General features: G+C 33.7%; 1 protein-coding gene and 1 long non-coding RNA gene across 26 annotated transcripts in view; one reads left to right on the forward strand and one right to left on the reverse strand.

Moving 5' to 3' along the window:
- Positions 1-16,576, forward strand: part of LOC132049661 (uncharacterized) — a 57,979-nt gene that overhangs the window by 34,160 nt on the left and 7,243 nt on the right. The window lies entirely within an intron of this gene.
- Positions 15,407-16,570, reverse strand: LOC132049663 (uncharacterized). Its single transcript, XR_009413138.1, has 2 exons — positions 16,196-16,570; positions 15,407-16,067 (listed from the first exon to the last, which is right to left on the reverse strand). It is a non-coding gene; the product is annotated as an uncharacterized LOC132049663 (long non-coding RNA).

The raw sequence follows: 16,576 nt of genomic DNA on the forward strand, positions 1-16,576 counted from the left end.
TGTTAAAAATCAACTACTCTCGTCAGGAACTAACAGGTAAAATACCTACTATATTATCTATAGTTTAATTTTTGTTGTGCCTTCTTTGTATTTTGTTAACGTTGCCGTTCCTTCTCCTTTGCCAGGAAACCGAAAGAGATTCCTGAAACTCATCTGTCTCCCATTCTATGACTCTAATTTTCGATCAATTCATGATAATTTGCCAAAGAAGGAGACGGATACAGGTTTGGTATTATTTTCTCTTAAACCATTCATCTAATAGGCATTCTTTGTAAAGTTTTTGCTTCTTCTAGACATGAATTAGTTTATATCTTTAACGACACGTGATTGGAAGTTAATGTGCGTCTGTCGGAAACTGTTGTCATGATATAAAACTGTTGTCATGGCTTTTGCCTTTATCAGTAGTAAGTATGCTCAAGTCACCTAAGAAATTCATTTACTTTACAATCCTTATAAATAATGGATCTCATTTATGCTTATTACCACTCAACTGTTTGTCTCTTATCCATTCTCTATTATTTTTTGCTTACTATGGTAATAGAGGAAGACAATAACGGGTAGTGAGTGCACTGAAGGATTGCAATATATGAGAATAACAAAGGTCCATAATTTAGGAGTCAATAACAATCCTATTTCCTTCTGCAAATTGGTTGTATTTCCTTCATATTCCTTAAATATCGTGTAGCTCAGGATGATATTCTGGAAATGCAATAATGCATTCTGAACCCATCTAAAGTTGATTCATTTCCCTTCTTGTGGCCTTGACAGTAGGATTTTGGTGTTAGTGAGCCCTGCTTCAATTAAACGTTCAAAAAAAAAAAAAAAAAAAAGTGATACATTTTTCATAGAAGTTCCCTAAAAAGTACTACTCAATTACTAAGCTTACAAATTTATTTATTATCACACGGAAATGATAGTTGTCACTTATCTATTCTTGTATTTCATGTACACCTCTGTATACGTGGTATTTAGATTATGAATATATTTGAATGAGTCCGTAAACTAAATTTGAGTCTTTTGCTATTAACAGTCACTTCGGGAAATTCATTATGCAAGTTCAAAAGGCTATAATGGATTCAAAATGCTAACACATCAGTATTTATGGTTGTCAAACATACAGAAAGAGGACTCCACCAAATGATTATGCAAATTGTGATTATGAAAGAAAGCCAGTGATTTGTACTAGCAATGATATCCCGATTGTATCAGCTTTGAACTTCTTGAAAATGGGCTGCTCAGTGTTAAATATTCAGTGCAAAGATCAAACAAGGCTTCTATTTGATGTCATTTGCACGTGAACATACCTACACTATGACATGCCACAGTTAATACAACCGTGGACAGAGCATACTTGGTATATATTCCTTACCGATTCTTGCTTTTCTAATTCTTTTGTTGTTTTTTTTATAGATTGTACAGTTGCTCCAAATTTGTCTCATATTAGCTGTCTTCTTCGCACATTGGGGGACTTTGATAGGGAACAAAATTATGAAGATACAATGAATTTTTAGGTGAGCAGGGTATTCGGACTGTTCCTTACTTTCACTTGAGATTTAAGTTTTTTACTACATCATCTATTTATCTTTATGGGTTGCCGGTTCTTGCTGTTATTTTACTTGTGAGGCTAAGCAGCTAATTTGTTTATTTAGTATTTGTTTGTTGTAGTTTCTTAATATGCTTCTGTTTGACGATTCAGGACTCTGATTTCTCATTTATATGGTTCAATCATTTATTGTTTGTAATAATAATTTCTTTATTTGATCTTGCTGCAGTTAAATATCATGTTTGATGTTGATCTAGATGCTTAGTGGCACGAAGGAAACTGTTAATTACTAATGCTACAGGTCCTCTCAAACGTGAATGCACCTTATTGCTACTGTCCATGGATACTAGCTTAACTGTAATGACTTGAATCCTTTAGCTGTCTTGTCTGTATAAAACTTTGTGTAGCTTTATCAGAATGCTTATGGAATACTGGTTCAGCGTTCTAATAAACTAACCTTCATTAGGCGTACTGATGAACCCCAATTAGTTTAGGTGTGGAAAAGCAACACGTAATCCTATGCCTACAAGCTGCAATCAAAAGAAGAGCATCTGCGGTATGCTACTCCTCCCTTTTTAGTGTCTAAAAAACATTCAATTATGCATTTCATACAATTGGAGACGAATCCGATGAGAAAAAAGGACTTCACATAATCACAGATGTACAACCAAGTTTCATGTCTATGGATTATCGATTAATACACCCATATGGGATTCTTTTGACAGATGTAATCAACAAAAACCTTACGAGACAAAAATTGAGATTGCGACAGTTCTACTAATTCAGGAAACAACAAAGACTTAATGAGGAGCAACTCTTCTACACGCTTGTAGACTATTGCAGCAGTTCAGTGTGGACGATTACATGACAAATAAAGAAGAAAGATTTCGTTAAAAAAGCTCAGAGCTGATCTTTATTCTGGACTTGATGGATATATTTTCCAAGATGACTCTAATTATCCAATGGTAGGAAAAACTATCAACTGCCTTCATCGCGCACTGGATGACTTTTACATAGGGTTCAAAATTATCAAGCTATTGATTTTGTAGGCGAGCAGGATATTGGGATTGTTCCTTACTTTCACTTAAGAAATTGAATATTTTTACTGCCCTATCTATTTATCTTCTTGTCTTAGGTTTTCCTGTTTTCATTCTATATTTAACCTTCTTTATTATTTAAACCGTTGAAGCATAGTTTCTTTGCTGAACATGTTTATGAGATTTTGTAAGGATATTGGAAGAATACATCACGACTGTTTAGTGTATGCAATCTATTTGTCTTCTTTTTCTTTGGGTTGTGCCTTTGTATGATGCTTTATTCTCTTCTCTTTTTTTCTCTTGCACTCCTTCATTAGCCATCGAATGAAATCTAAAATTCCAATGATGACCTGAAGGGTGAGGATTATTGGAAGAACATTGTGCTCAGCAATTTCCAATTAAGATTATCAGTGAGCTTTTTGTGTTGTTTATTACTGTCCAAATTATTGAAATTAACTATTAATCTTAACAGTGATGATTTTAGAAAACTTTCACATTGAAGTTCTAGAGACAAGTATTGTGTACGCCGTGAAATTCTGTGTTCTATCGTGAAATATGTAGAAGATAAAATTAATCAAAGAGGAGGACTTTTGCAATCATTCATTAGAGGTCTTCAGATATCTGACAATGCCAAATCTTTTAATTTAAATTTGAATGTTTTTACAACAGTATTTTCAATTTTTACAAGGATCTACCTTTTCATAATTTGTAATATACGAATATTAGGAAAAGATCATACATAAGTTTATTATGGTCATTGGCACATTACCTAGTATATATATAATTGTTGGACATAGGCCCGTCACGTGGCGGCTCTATGACCAGAAATAGCTTTTATCTTTTTTCTCCAATTTTTGCGATTTTCCCCTATTTTTTCCCAGTTGACCTAATTCATAACTCGTACGTCGCAACCTATCTAGTTTAGCAAACGGTTTGTTCTCTCTTCATTGATGACGTCTATTCTTCGCTTTCCTTTCTTCGGGCGACCCTTTTCTTCTAATCCAACCGTTGGACATCCATCAAGGCCACTGTTAAAGTTCTAGCACAGTGCTAAAAAAACTGGTACCTTTTTCCCTTTTCCGAACAAAGCGCCAATAGGTTTTTTCGGAAGTGCCAATATTTTAGGTGGAACTTTCCCTCTTTTCTAGCAGACTTTACTACTCCATCATTAAGGAAATTAATTATGTGTATGTTAATATCTTAAATTAAGAACATGAGTCCCGATTCGTTGCAGTAGTTCTATTGGGATTATGCAGTTTGTCATCTTAACTCCATTTAACTAGGCTTTTAGTTATATCTTCAGTTTTGTGGTGCTTCCTTGATGGATTATAATTTTCACGATTACTTATTTATTAGTATTATTACTCCTTATTTGAAGAAACATATGTTTTCTCACTGGGCAGATTCCAAAGTTATTATTTATGTCGTAGCATTTGATTTTGATTATCGTATTGGATGTTTGATTAGGAACATGAAAGGATGATGGAGAGAATTGGCTACGTCAGGTATAAAGGCACCAAAGAAAAGGACTGCACATTTCTCCTTTGGCTTTCCCAACTCTAGCCAAAACACAGTGCACATCTAGATGCAACATCCATCAACAGGTTGGGACTATAGTTTCTTGTGGTATAATCATCTCTATTCGATAGGTTCTTTAAAATGGTGATATGATAATACATAGTCAATTTCTGTGCATAATTAATTTATTCACTAGAGATAAAAGTCTATTATTGTTAACATTCAAATTACCGCGTATTAATTGTTTTATACCTTGATATTTTGCTGTCTTATTTTTCCTGCAAGCCTGCATTGACATCGTTTCTTCTGAGCCGAGGGTCTATCGGAAACAGCCTCTCTGACCCACAAAGGTGGAGAAAAGGTCTGCGTACATCCTACATCCTCCGAAAAAACCTATTGGCACTTCGTTCCGTAAATAAACGGCCGCCGAAGATGCCTTGCCCCTTTGCCTTTATTTTTCTGGCAACCTTCGATGCCTCCGCTGAGTCTTTTGCTTTTTAAGTTCCCTTTTTAATTCCTTTTTCCGGAGTCAGAAATATAACACAGAGTAAAAGTACAGAGCAAAAGAATTCCAGAAAACCCATAAACAATACATACGTTTCAAGACTCCACTTTAAAATTTTGTTTTCAAAAGGTATACTTTGAAACTTGGATTTAATGATCCACTCTTTGTTGATTTATGAAAGGTAATCAAAAGAACTAAGGAGGAAGAAGAGTGGGAGGCTAATTAAGAAATAAGAAAAGTAAAGAAGTAATTAAAGAAGAAGAATAGTGGAACTGTATAAATTGAAATAACAGTTGTAAATCTTCGCAATGTATCTAAAGTTGAAAGTGCATCACAGTGGGTATTACAAATATGAATACAATCATAGTTTTATAGGCAAGAGATAAAAGAACCTCTTTTCCATCCTTACTCCTAAATGCTCTGAATTCAATTTCTTAAAGAGAATTGGTGGACGGAGAAATCGATTGCCGTGTAAGTTAAAAAGTACACAGAAGTGGTAAATAGTGGTTGAGAATGGAGGAGAAGCATACCTGGGACGGGGTTGGTTTTCTTCGGGCAGCGTGAGGAATGAGATGTTGAAGGGTTTTTATTCCTGGCCGCAGTTGGTGGGGTGCAAAGAGCGAAGCAGTGTGTGTTTGAGTTGTTTTAAGCGTGTTTAATTGGGTTATTTCCTCAAAAATATGTAAAAAAAAGATAAATAAAACCCTGCATTTCTGTGATGCCACATCAGCGGGCCTTTGTCTTGCTTTTATAGATATATAGATTGGGAGATCTCCATAGGACGAGTGTTGGAGCCATTAATGAAGGTGCATTGGGCTTTGCAAATTTTAATTTATTTCTCTGATGACACTTCAACTCTTAAAGGGCATGTGTTAGCATTGTTATTTGTGGATTCATTCTACTATTCAATTCATTAGGTTTCCTTTTTTTTTTTTTGGTTAATTAATTTGGTAACCGCTACAATGTATTTGCTCTTTAGGAAAGTAATTTGGTAATCATCACAATATTTGCTTTGTCAATCGTACTATTATGTCGAATTTCTCATTTTACTCTGTTTTGTAGAATTTCCTTCAACTTTCCTTCAAAGAAGTACTTGAGGAGTTTGCTCTTTTATGTACAGGTACCATCACCCCCATTTCGTTCATATGTTAGCGGTATTGATGATCCTTTATTGGTTTAGTTGCGTCAGTATTATTCTACTTAATATGAAAATTAAATTAGCATATATATATAATCTATTTTTTTTGTGATCCAATGATTATACAATATACTCTACCTTCTTTTCTATTTGAGGTAGTTCTCTTTGCTAGCTCTTCTTTCCTATCGTTTCTTCGATGAAGGCTTCATCCCTGTCCTCTGACTCGGTGCTATATGCTCTCATTCAATTGCCTTTTTTTATTTTTTAAATCTTGATTAGGAGAGCCTAATTAGGTATAAAGTAGTCAAAAGTAGTGAATTGATGGATAAACATGTGCTCTTATAAATGCAGGGGCTGTGAATCACACTTTTTGGGATGCCCTGCATGTTTGTTCACGATGGACTGGCTCACAAGAGATTTCCTGTGGAGCCTAAAGGTAGCTGCAGCTCATCAAGCAACACAAGTTCTTCGGACTGTGGTTCAACAAAAGTTCTTCGGATTGTGGTTTACATACCATTTAAACTTAATTCAAATACACTTAGCACCATAGCTGCCTATATTACTCAGCCGGAAGAGGTTATGACAAATATTGCAGCAACGTCAAACTTTAACAAGATTTTAATTGACCTTATTCAATTGAGATTAGTCCTGAAGTTTGATGGAATTAGGCCGGGAAATGGAGAAGATTATCAAACCAACGACTCTGACAAGTAAGCATCCTTTTATGGTTGACGAACTCTTTTTCTAAAATAAGGTGATGTCCACCTCGCTAATAAAATATACGTGAAGGAGATGCTTCAGATCTGATTTTTGTTTTAACTCTTTTTTATGCAAGTCCATTCACATATTGAAGACCGTCTATTTTTGAGGTAAACATCTATACTGTCACTTTTTTGGTGGATTATTTCAACCCCCCTTCTTTTTTGGTGGATTATTTCAGCCCCCCCCTCTCATATTGGTTGTTGTGGTAGGCAGAACCTTATTGGCATAGATGGTATCTATGTGGTTGGCTCTTTAAACCTTCAAGACTCCTTGTATTTTCAAAATTGTGTATGTTAATTATTTCTTAAATTTATTTACTGATTATAGGCATGTCAACTTGGTTTGAATCTGTTGTATTTCTGTACCATTTGGTGTCGTATGAAGTGTCAAACTCGTGGCATGCAAGTGATGGACTGATTCTTGCCACGACCGTTCAAAGGGAACGAACTCTTTTAGATAGATGAAGAGTCATCCCACCTTTTTCTTCTACTTTTAAGTTTTGTGGAACTAGCTTCTGATAGAGCATACTGTCTGTTTGCATGATTGTTTTTACTTATAGGCTCTTAGACTTGAAAGTGTCCGGTGCTTCAAAAAAGAATGTACAAAATAGGTTGGTTTATGATTGAGTAAAGTAAATTTTGGACTGTGGGAAAGGCCACCACAGAGACATTGGAAATTATCGCTGAGGGGAAGCTTTCCTGCATCATATCATTGTATAACAAAATATTTGACAAGATACCAAGTACTCTATGCTACAATTCTACAAGTTATCTTTAGTTTCCGCAAAAACATAATACTCCCTCCATCCCAGTTTATATGATGGTTGACGTATTTGGGGAGTCAAACAATTATTTCTTTGACTCAATTTCAAACATAGATTCTTTGAGTATTCTTTATCATAAAATATACATAGTTAAAAACTACATAAAACGTACTATAAGTCTTTATAATTAATGATTTACAATATATGAAAATAGTTGGAGAAAATCATAGTCAAGAAAGAGTTGTTTGACTCCCCAAATAGGTCAACCCTCATATAAATTGGAATGGAGTGAGTACTATTTTTAATATTTAGGTGTTAGAAAGAGATTACATCATAAGTTTGACAAGTTCTTTTAGGTAAATTTACTAGTATATATATATATATAATCGCAGGACGTAGGCCCGTTGATGTGGCGCATCTAAAAAGCCAGCATTAGTATTTATCTATTTTCTCAGAATTTTGGCTTTTTCCTCGTTTTAAGTGCTCTAAAAATAAAATAAAGACATGTCTCTTTCAGTTTGTTTTAACAAATTTCAGTTACACTTCCCTTACCCCGTTAAACCTATATCATCACATATTCCGCCTCTTTGTTGGAGGTAAAAAACCATTGGCCTGGCTTCTCCCTCAAAAGCAAATCTTTTCCTTGCCCTCCTTAGCATCTTGCCCCTACCACTTTCAGTGTAAATGTAGTGTCTTTTTCTTTTTCTCAGTCTGCAAGTTTGCTTTCATTGCCCTGTAACTCAATTCTTCATGCTTGGCCTGTACACTTTCTTTGGCATAGCGGATGACATGTATTAGTAAGCACATATATTTGTCAATTTGGTTTTGATATTACAACTGCTGATCTAGATCGTTGGATTTAGGCCATTCTTCTTGAAGCTTTATTTGAAAAACAGATTCTTTTCCGGTTAGAGTTTAATATTTAGTACTACTTATTATTCTTCTTTGATGTCTAAATCTTTGTTGTGCAAGTTTGCTCTGCATTCACGAACTATGAAGAAAATATTATAGTTTCTAACGCTTAGGATGCTTTTAGATAATCTAATTGGTGGTATACGAATAGCTTTAAAAGTTCTACTGAGGGGAATCCTTGACCTTCAACATTATTATAGCGAAAATCAACACCAGTTTGATAAAATACCGTATATTAAACATGTTAGATGGGAATTTTGGCCGTTTCTTGAAGCCTCTCTAATGTGATACCTGAGATGACTAAAGGAGCAAAAGAAAGGGCAAAACTAGTAGTAGTACTCTGTAGTACTAGAATTGCCTTGGAAACTACTTAATGGGAATGCTATATTTTTACGATATTGTAAACATTCTGGGAAAGTAGTAGGAGAATTTCATCCTTTATTGTTGTTCTGATTATCATCATTAGAGGCAGATCTAATTTTATTTTCTTAAAAAGAGGCGGATCTAGAATTTGTATTTAATGGGTTCAATTTTTCAGATTTTCAGTATTCTACTCTTTCTACTATTAAAAGTATGGGTCTAAATTCAATATTTATTTATATTTTAGTAGTTCTTTTCATGTGTTTATACTCTGTATCGCAAGTTATGTATTGAACCTGTAGCCGAAAGGTTACATCCACCATTGATTATCATCATGGTTTTGTGGAAAATTATCTCCATTGTTATACATTTAATATTTATTGATTCAGCACGTATAAGATATATATATAAAGTATTGAACCAAAGACTACATCCGCCACTGATCATCGTCATGATTTTGTAGAAAATTATCTCCAATTGTTGTCCATTATTTATTTATTGATTCAGCATGTATAAGATTTTATTTATATATATAGGTATATATATATATATATATACACACATATATATACATTTATACATATATATATATATATATAAAGTAGGGAAAATAGGAGATGAGTTGGCCTCTATTTGGCCAAGGATCCCTTTATTCTGATTTATGCTACATTATTTTAGAAAAAACCTCAAACAGCTACCTCTGTAAACTTTTGGTTCAGACTACAAAAAAACGAAAAGACATGGCTATTTACACATTTAAGTTACAATTGGTAACGTTACAATATTATAAATGAAGCATTAATTGAGTCACTCAAGAGGATCACAAGCAACCACATGATTCATTTCCCTGATACCATGTGTCCTTTCGCCAAAGGAAATTCGATTGCCAAGGAAATGATCATATGGTCGCCCATATAAATGGAAGTCCACTGCATGTTAATTGCCGACAGAACCTAACATCAATATTTATGTATATCTCATGGTATTTGGTTTAAGCTACCCTCTTAGCATAGAATTTATTTTTTCTTTGGACTTCTTCCTCGACAAATTTGAAGAGTTGGATTTTCTGAAGAGGATGAAGGGCAAGAATTAGACGGCTAGGCTTCTGCAGTTGTTAATTCCCACGGGGTACGGGCCTTGCTTTTTGCCTATTCTGAATTATTTCATTACTGCTCCTGAAGATGTCATGATTTTTCAATATTTTCTTCAATAGAAGAATCTATGCTTATTCACGTAATTAGATTTCCATATTCTTGCTTTGTTGTTTCTCTATATAATTGAAGGCAATAGGTAAGTGAGGTGGCACATCTCTTAGGCTAGAATGTATTTATGCTTTTTTGTCATTTGTTTTTTGGCTTCTCATCTGATTTTACTGATAAAATATTCGCACATTAATTAATGAAAGGAATAGTGTCATTAACGGGTGTGTCAAGGTAAGTTCCAGCCGTTATTAATCTTTTGGAACATCAAAGGCTCATCCAACCTTTTGTAACGTTATACAAAATAACTGAAGCAGCCATTATATGTTCATTTCCTTCTGTATTCATTCGTTTTAATTGTCCATTGTTTCTGTTACATTATTAATGTTTTCCTTTGTTATCTAATCTAAGTCTACTTGCTTTACTTTTGACGCTTTCATTGTCATTCCCGTGTTTCAAAATTTTGCTTTTTCGGGTTGATGTTACTACTATTTTGTTGATGGGGATTTTAAAAGTAATAATTTTTCCTCAATTTCAACTTTTGATCGAACGGCATGAGAGTCTGCTAAGTTTTAAGGGATAACAAGTATTTATAACTGCATGTATTCTTTGTTTGTATTAAAATATTTACACCTGCTAATTGATTTCATATTTGTAAATAGATCTTTACGAGATCTGTATGCATAGTTTCTTGCTCATCCTAACTATAAATTTATTTTTGATTTCATAAATATTTGCGGAGACCTGATTTTGAAACATGATAACATTCTTCAATTTGTTTCATTAAATCACTTAATTATCAAAAGTTCCTTGATTGTTTTATGTTTTTAAGAATAATTTACATTTCAAATGTTGTCAGGGTAGCTTAGTTGTAAACAAGGTTTCTTCCTTCTTAGAAAACTTTGAGGTTTCTTCCTTAAGCTAAAATATTTTTTTCTTCCTTTCTAAAAATATTTTCCTAAAACTATCATGTTGTAAATTCAATGAATTTTATGTCTGCGCAAAGCGCGGGCCACTTTACTAGTAATCTATATAAACATATAAAGCAGGGAAACAGAAGGCTGACGTGGCACCTCTCAAATTACAGGATTTGTATTTACCTATTTTCTTATAATTTTGCCTTTTTAAATTAAGAAAAAGCCGTGCTCTGTTTAAAAAGAAACCGTCCGACTTTTAAAATCCCTTCGGTAACGGTCCTAACTCAACAATCGCTTCTTTTCCTAAAATTTCTACTGTAACAGTCGCTCGCCTACAAACCACACTTGTCTTTCTCCTTTCGGGGTAAATCTGCTTTAGCGTCTTTCGCTTTTTCTCTTCCTCAATCTTCTTTTTCCAAGTACTTATCACTTGCTAAAGAGGATCTATCTCTAATACAGTGTTCACCTCAATTATATTTTCTTCATAATTTTAGAATATATTTATTCACTTCCATGTTTATTTGGTCCGATTCCAATATCTGTGTTCTGCCTGCAAGACGAAGGTATCTCTAATTATTTACTATTCCCAATTTTAATATTGGGGACTTCGCCTTTTGTTTATTCCACTTCTAAAATATTTCACACAAAAAATAACTTTGTATCACTACTAATTGGTATCTGGAACTTTACTATTATTCGTCATGCTATGTTTGATTGTTGCTACTGTTTATTACTTTTTATTTTGCAAAGATTTGTTTTTCCTGGAGTTGCCATATGCCAGAGATAAACGTAAGACCTTCGAGACAGTCCCTTCTCTTCCAGGCATTGAAACAGCTAAAAAAAAAAAGAAAAAAAAAAAAAAGAAACTTAGTTTCTCCCCAAGCAAGATTAAACTTCTCTTATTTGTTTTCGTTGGTGTTATTCGATAATTTCTTCCTATATATATAAAGCAAGGAATAAAAGGGAGTGACTTGGCACCTCTCTTTGGCCAACAATCACAATTATCTTTTTTATCCTTTTATTTGACGTTTTGCCGTTTCTTCACATTTTGCCTTTTATAGTTTTATGTTCGTTTCTGTAAATTTGCTTGTAATACGTTTTGGTTAAGACCTCCATGTTTGTTGAGAAGCATAACGTTTCTAGGTTCAAAAAATTCATAAGCCACCATTTTGAATCCTCTTCATTGTGGCTAACTGTTTCATTCCTTTTAACTCCCGGTTGTGTGCCTTCTTCTTCCTCTTATTTTGCCCACTTCATCAATTTCTCTCTGTCATGGTGGTTTCCACAATTTTCGAGGTTAATTTGCAATTTATAGTTTTGATATTTGTTTAAAATGCCTGTTAGGGAGATAAGGAATGTGAAAGTTTTCCCCTTCACACACTTTTACTTAGAATATTAAATCTGAATCTACCCAAGATATGATACAACAACTTGGTTTTCTATTGAACTTTTCATACAAATTATTCTGCTCAATCAATTCCCAGGAAGAAAAATGGGTAGAAAAAACCGTAGCTTTTTCCGCTGATTAGGTTGCTTTCTCATTGAACTGCACATGGATTGTTTGCATGATACGAAGCTCTGAGGATTAGATGTTGCTGAAATTGTTTCTATGAGAACATACTTATTGCTAAAACTACCAGCACACAGAGATATATACACACACACACACACACTGTAGGGGAATTGTTTTTGTGGAAATTTTATCATGTATAAGTTCCGTGAGTTTCTGCAGCATATTCAACTCCTTCTACACTATGTGTTTGGATGCCTCAAATTGTGAATTTGTGATTAACATTATCTGCCACTTGACAAAATCATTTGCAACTTCATTACATCTTGAGATTGACTCTGCTAGCAATTCCACTGTTTGTCTTTGGTCGTTCTATAATTTCTTGTGCATATAGCCCGAGAAAATTGGCACCATCTTCTTGGACATTTTTATGGCATTGAAGGTATCGGTTCTTCTTAACTAGTCTTTGCTTCTCTTTAGATGTTATGAGTAGCTTTTGGTCTATTAGGCTATTTGATACGATTTTAGTTGAAATTATCCTCAGATAAATCATTAAAATTAATCAACTCTAATTTTCTTCTGTGTATATAGTTTTTGGATGCACAGGTGATTTGTAGCTGATTACGAAGTCATCTAATTTGCGTTGATTAATGTTGCAGTGGGATAATGTTCTAGAGCTGGTTGACGTGGAAGAATTGATGTTTTGGGAACTTTTGATGTTACCGGTTAATTCTGAATAGGAAAATGAAAGAGATGATATTGATGAATAACTATCTTCTAATGAATTCAGTCTAAGACTTTTAAGTTTGCACCCTTTAATATATGTATTTAGAGAGTTTGTTACTCACGTAGTTTTGCTGGGCAGCCAAGTAATTATTGGCATGTCTACAATCAATTTTATATTGTTAACAAAAATTACAAAAAAATACAGTAGTCTATATTTGGATTCTTTTGACGGTTTAAGTGTATTCGTATGTATGTTTCTCTTATATAATATGTGTACCTTGCCTTATATGTTAGTTTTCTTTGATCGTTTTCTATTTATTTAGAAACTTTTTTTGGATTAACAAAAACTTCCTTTATGTCAGTGTCTGAACTAACTTTATATAGCCAAAAGTTTTAGACCACGCAAAGCGCGGATGGATTCTCTAGTAATCTTATTAAGGGTAGAAATAAAATATTAAAAGTTAAATTATTACAAATGTAAAAAATAAACAAACTAAGATATATACTCCATCACATGAACGAGGGGGAAAAAGACTTTAATAAGGAGTAATTATTTGCAAGATTCCTACCAAAAAAAAAAAAAAATATTTGTATGATGGTTCATGACTTAAAATGCACTTGGGACCTCGAAAATTGGAGTGGGGTTCTTTTGGATTAACCTTCTTCTTGAAAGTAAATTAATGATGGCACGTAATCATGAATTATTGGCTATCAAATCAAAGAATCTTTTTTCATTACTTATGTTGCATTCATTCACATCTATGGCTTGGCCATCTACCCCACTTTCTCACGTGCCTCACACAACTGACATTAATCGGGTGAGGTTCTAATGAAAAAGTTGACTTACGTCGTATGCTTTTGAGTCCACAAATTTTAAGTTTGATTTTTGTCTCGCAAAAAGGAGTCACACACAACTCATGTCAATTTTGTGAAGCACATATTTAAAAATTTCAATGACGAGCGATTCACCTTTGCATTTTTATATTTCTAATTTCCACCAACATTCGACATCCACTTTGAAGTAATGATTAATTCAATTTCATATATAAAAAAAAAAAGATCGACTTTATGAATAAAGCTCTCTTTATTAAAAGTGATTTCATTACTATTCAAACCGAGTGTAGGAGAATGAACTTGGATCAATATATAGAGAGTGTATTATGAATATAAAACACTTTAAATTTTATAAACTTTTGAATTTTCTTTAAACATAATACACTTCACAAAAGAGTATATCCACATTTCATTCTTTATCAAAAGTATATAAAGATAAAGAAAATCTAAATAAAAAGAGAGCTACTAAACGGCCACACCAATTTGGCCCAAATATGTCCACACCTATGAAAAGACTATTTTTCATATATTTCCTCCGTTCACTTTTACTTGTCCACTTTCGACTTTGCACATTCCTTAAGAAATAATAAATGAAGTGCATAATTTACCAATCTACCCATATTAATTGGTGCATATGTTTTATTGTATTTAGAAATTGAATTGATGTGAGTAATTAATACTATGGGTAAAATGCAAAAAAAGAAATTGTTTTGTCTTGTTATGCGAAAAGTGACAAGTAAAAGTAAAAATCTATTTTTAGAATACTGGACAAGTAAAAGTGAACGGAGGGAGTATTAAGAAAAAACAAACATTGAGCTGATTAGAGAAATTTCATGCAAATTTCGAATTGAGCGGAATGCCCTTCAAAGGCACTAGCCTTTAATTTTTGCCCTTCACTAAAAACTCTTTAGTTTCGGGTTTGAACTCCTGCTTGGTCAAAAAAAATTTAAAAAAAAAATCGCAAGATAGAGTTTGGATTCACAAGACAGAGGTTTACCTCAAACTCTATCTAATCAGGCAGAGTTTTGCTACCTTCAAGCAGAGTTTGCCTTTAAGGCAGAGTTTTGCCTTGTCCTTGTACGTGAAGGCAAAACTCTATCTTAAGGTAAATGTTTGCATTAAGAATTTTTTTTTTATTTTTTTTTATTCAATTGAAATTTTACAAACTCTGTCTTAAGGCCTAACTTTTGCTCGAATAGGCATAATTTTACTACGAAACTCTGCCTTGCAATTTTTTTATTTTCTATTGAGCTAGGGTTTAAACTCAAACCTCAGGGTGAAGGCAAAGGGCAAAAATTAAAGATCAGTTGCTTTGAAGGACAATCGTGCAAATGACCCATTTTGAATTAAGATAACTTTAAAAGGGAAGGGTAGCAATGACATTGTATAAATAACCTAGATACCCATGCGAATATGCTGTGCTGCCCGCATTTGGGCGATTGTGGCCAAAATCAATGTGATAAAAATATCTTCCACCAATAAGAACATCTTCCTTCAACAAAATAAATTTCCTTTTTATCACAAATACACCTCATTTTTTTGTGCACGCTACAATGTTTCTCATACACCAACACAAGGGAAGACTCCTATTTATATGTGCACTATTTATATGTGTAGTTATTCTTCCTTGAAATACATTGGGAGAGGGGAGGGTTAGACATTAATACATGGGAAACTAGGCGGAGTTTAAATATTGTGAGAATGCAGTAAATATTCCTATTAATATAATTATATGGACTAAAGCTCCGGCTATAGAAAATGAATAATAATCATATTGAGTGAAGCACCAAACTGATAGAAACTAATATAGGCTCTTCCTCACAACTTACATCCTAAATCTCCTAGCAAACCAACACATTCCCCTTTCAAAACTGATATTTAACATTCAACACAATTTCATAGATAGTTGACTGAAGCAATAAGAGAATTTCATAGTATTTGAAAAGATTAATATTACTAGCATGGAACATCAATCAATTAAGAAAAACACGAGATCCTGTTCAAGCTCAGCGCCACGTTGGAACGATCAAGCTTAGGTTTCAACGACTAATGCACGATTGCACTAGTCGAGGGTAGTCCATCACGTACTCCCGATGAATGGCTTTCTAGTCCTTCTGCATAAGATTCAAGAAACTCTATAGCATACAGCCATGGTAGAGAAATCTACCAAAGTGAATTTTCCACATAAGAGGAAATAATATCTCCAATCCAGTTTCAGCCAAGTGCAAACAAGTTTATGAAATGCAATTTCCCTTGCCAATCATGACACTGAAACACATCTAACGGAAGTCTTCTCCAGCCTATCATTTCAACCAGGTCCATTTTGGTGTTTCAACCATGAGTCTGAAACACATGAAACGGTAAAAAGTCAGTTTTGGCAGACATTTCCTTCTTCGAGAAAGGAAAAGCAGGTCATTACAAGCAACCGATAGGAAAAAAAAAAAAAAGAGATATCTAGGAGAAACCAAGACCTGTAAAGATGAACATGTACTGCTAAGGACATTTTGAGAGCTAGGACGCGACAGCCAAGACTCAAGACAGAACGGTCTTTTGTAACTTTCTTTGTTGAAGTCCTTCAATTGCGAAAGTTTTAATGAATAGAGAAATTATCCTGTGAAGCAGAAGTAAGGAGAAGTGTGTCATATATTCATAAAGCTCTACTATCTAAAGCATGAAAAGAAAACCAGCATTGCAGAGACATAAAGATTAACTTTTATGAGTATATTAAGAAACTTCTATGGATTTCTACAACGTATGAGACTTGGAATTGTTCCTTGAGAGTTTTCAATTTACCGAAAACAGTAAAAGAGACAAAGGTAATAGGATGAATTAAAAGCAGCATTTAGGGGGAA

This window comes from Lycium ferocissimum, chromosome 3 (assembly GCF_029784015.1).
Source record: "Lycium ferocissimum isolate CSIRO_LF1 chromosome 3, AGI_CSIRO_Lferr_CH_V1, whole genome shotgun sequence".
Taxonomy (NCBI): Eukaryota; Viridiplantae; Streptophyta; class Magnoliopsida; order Solanales; family Solanaceae; genus Lycium; species Lycium ferocissimum.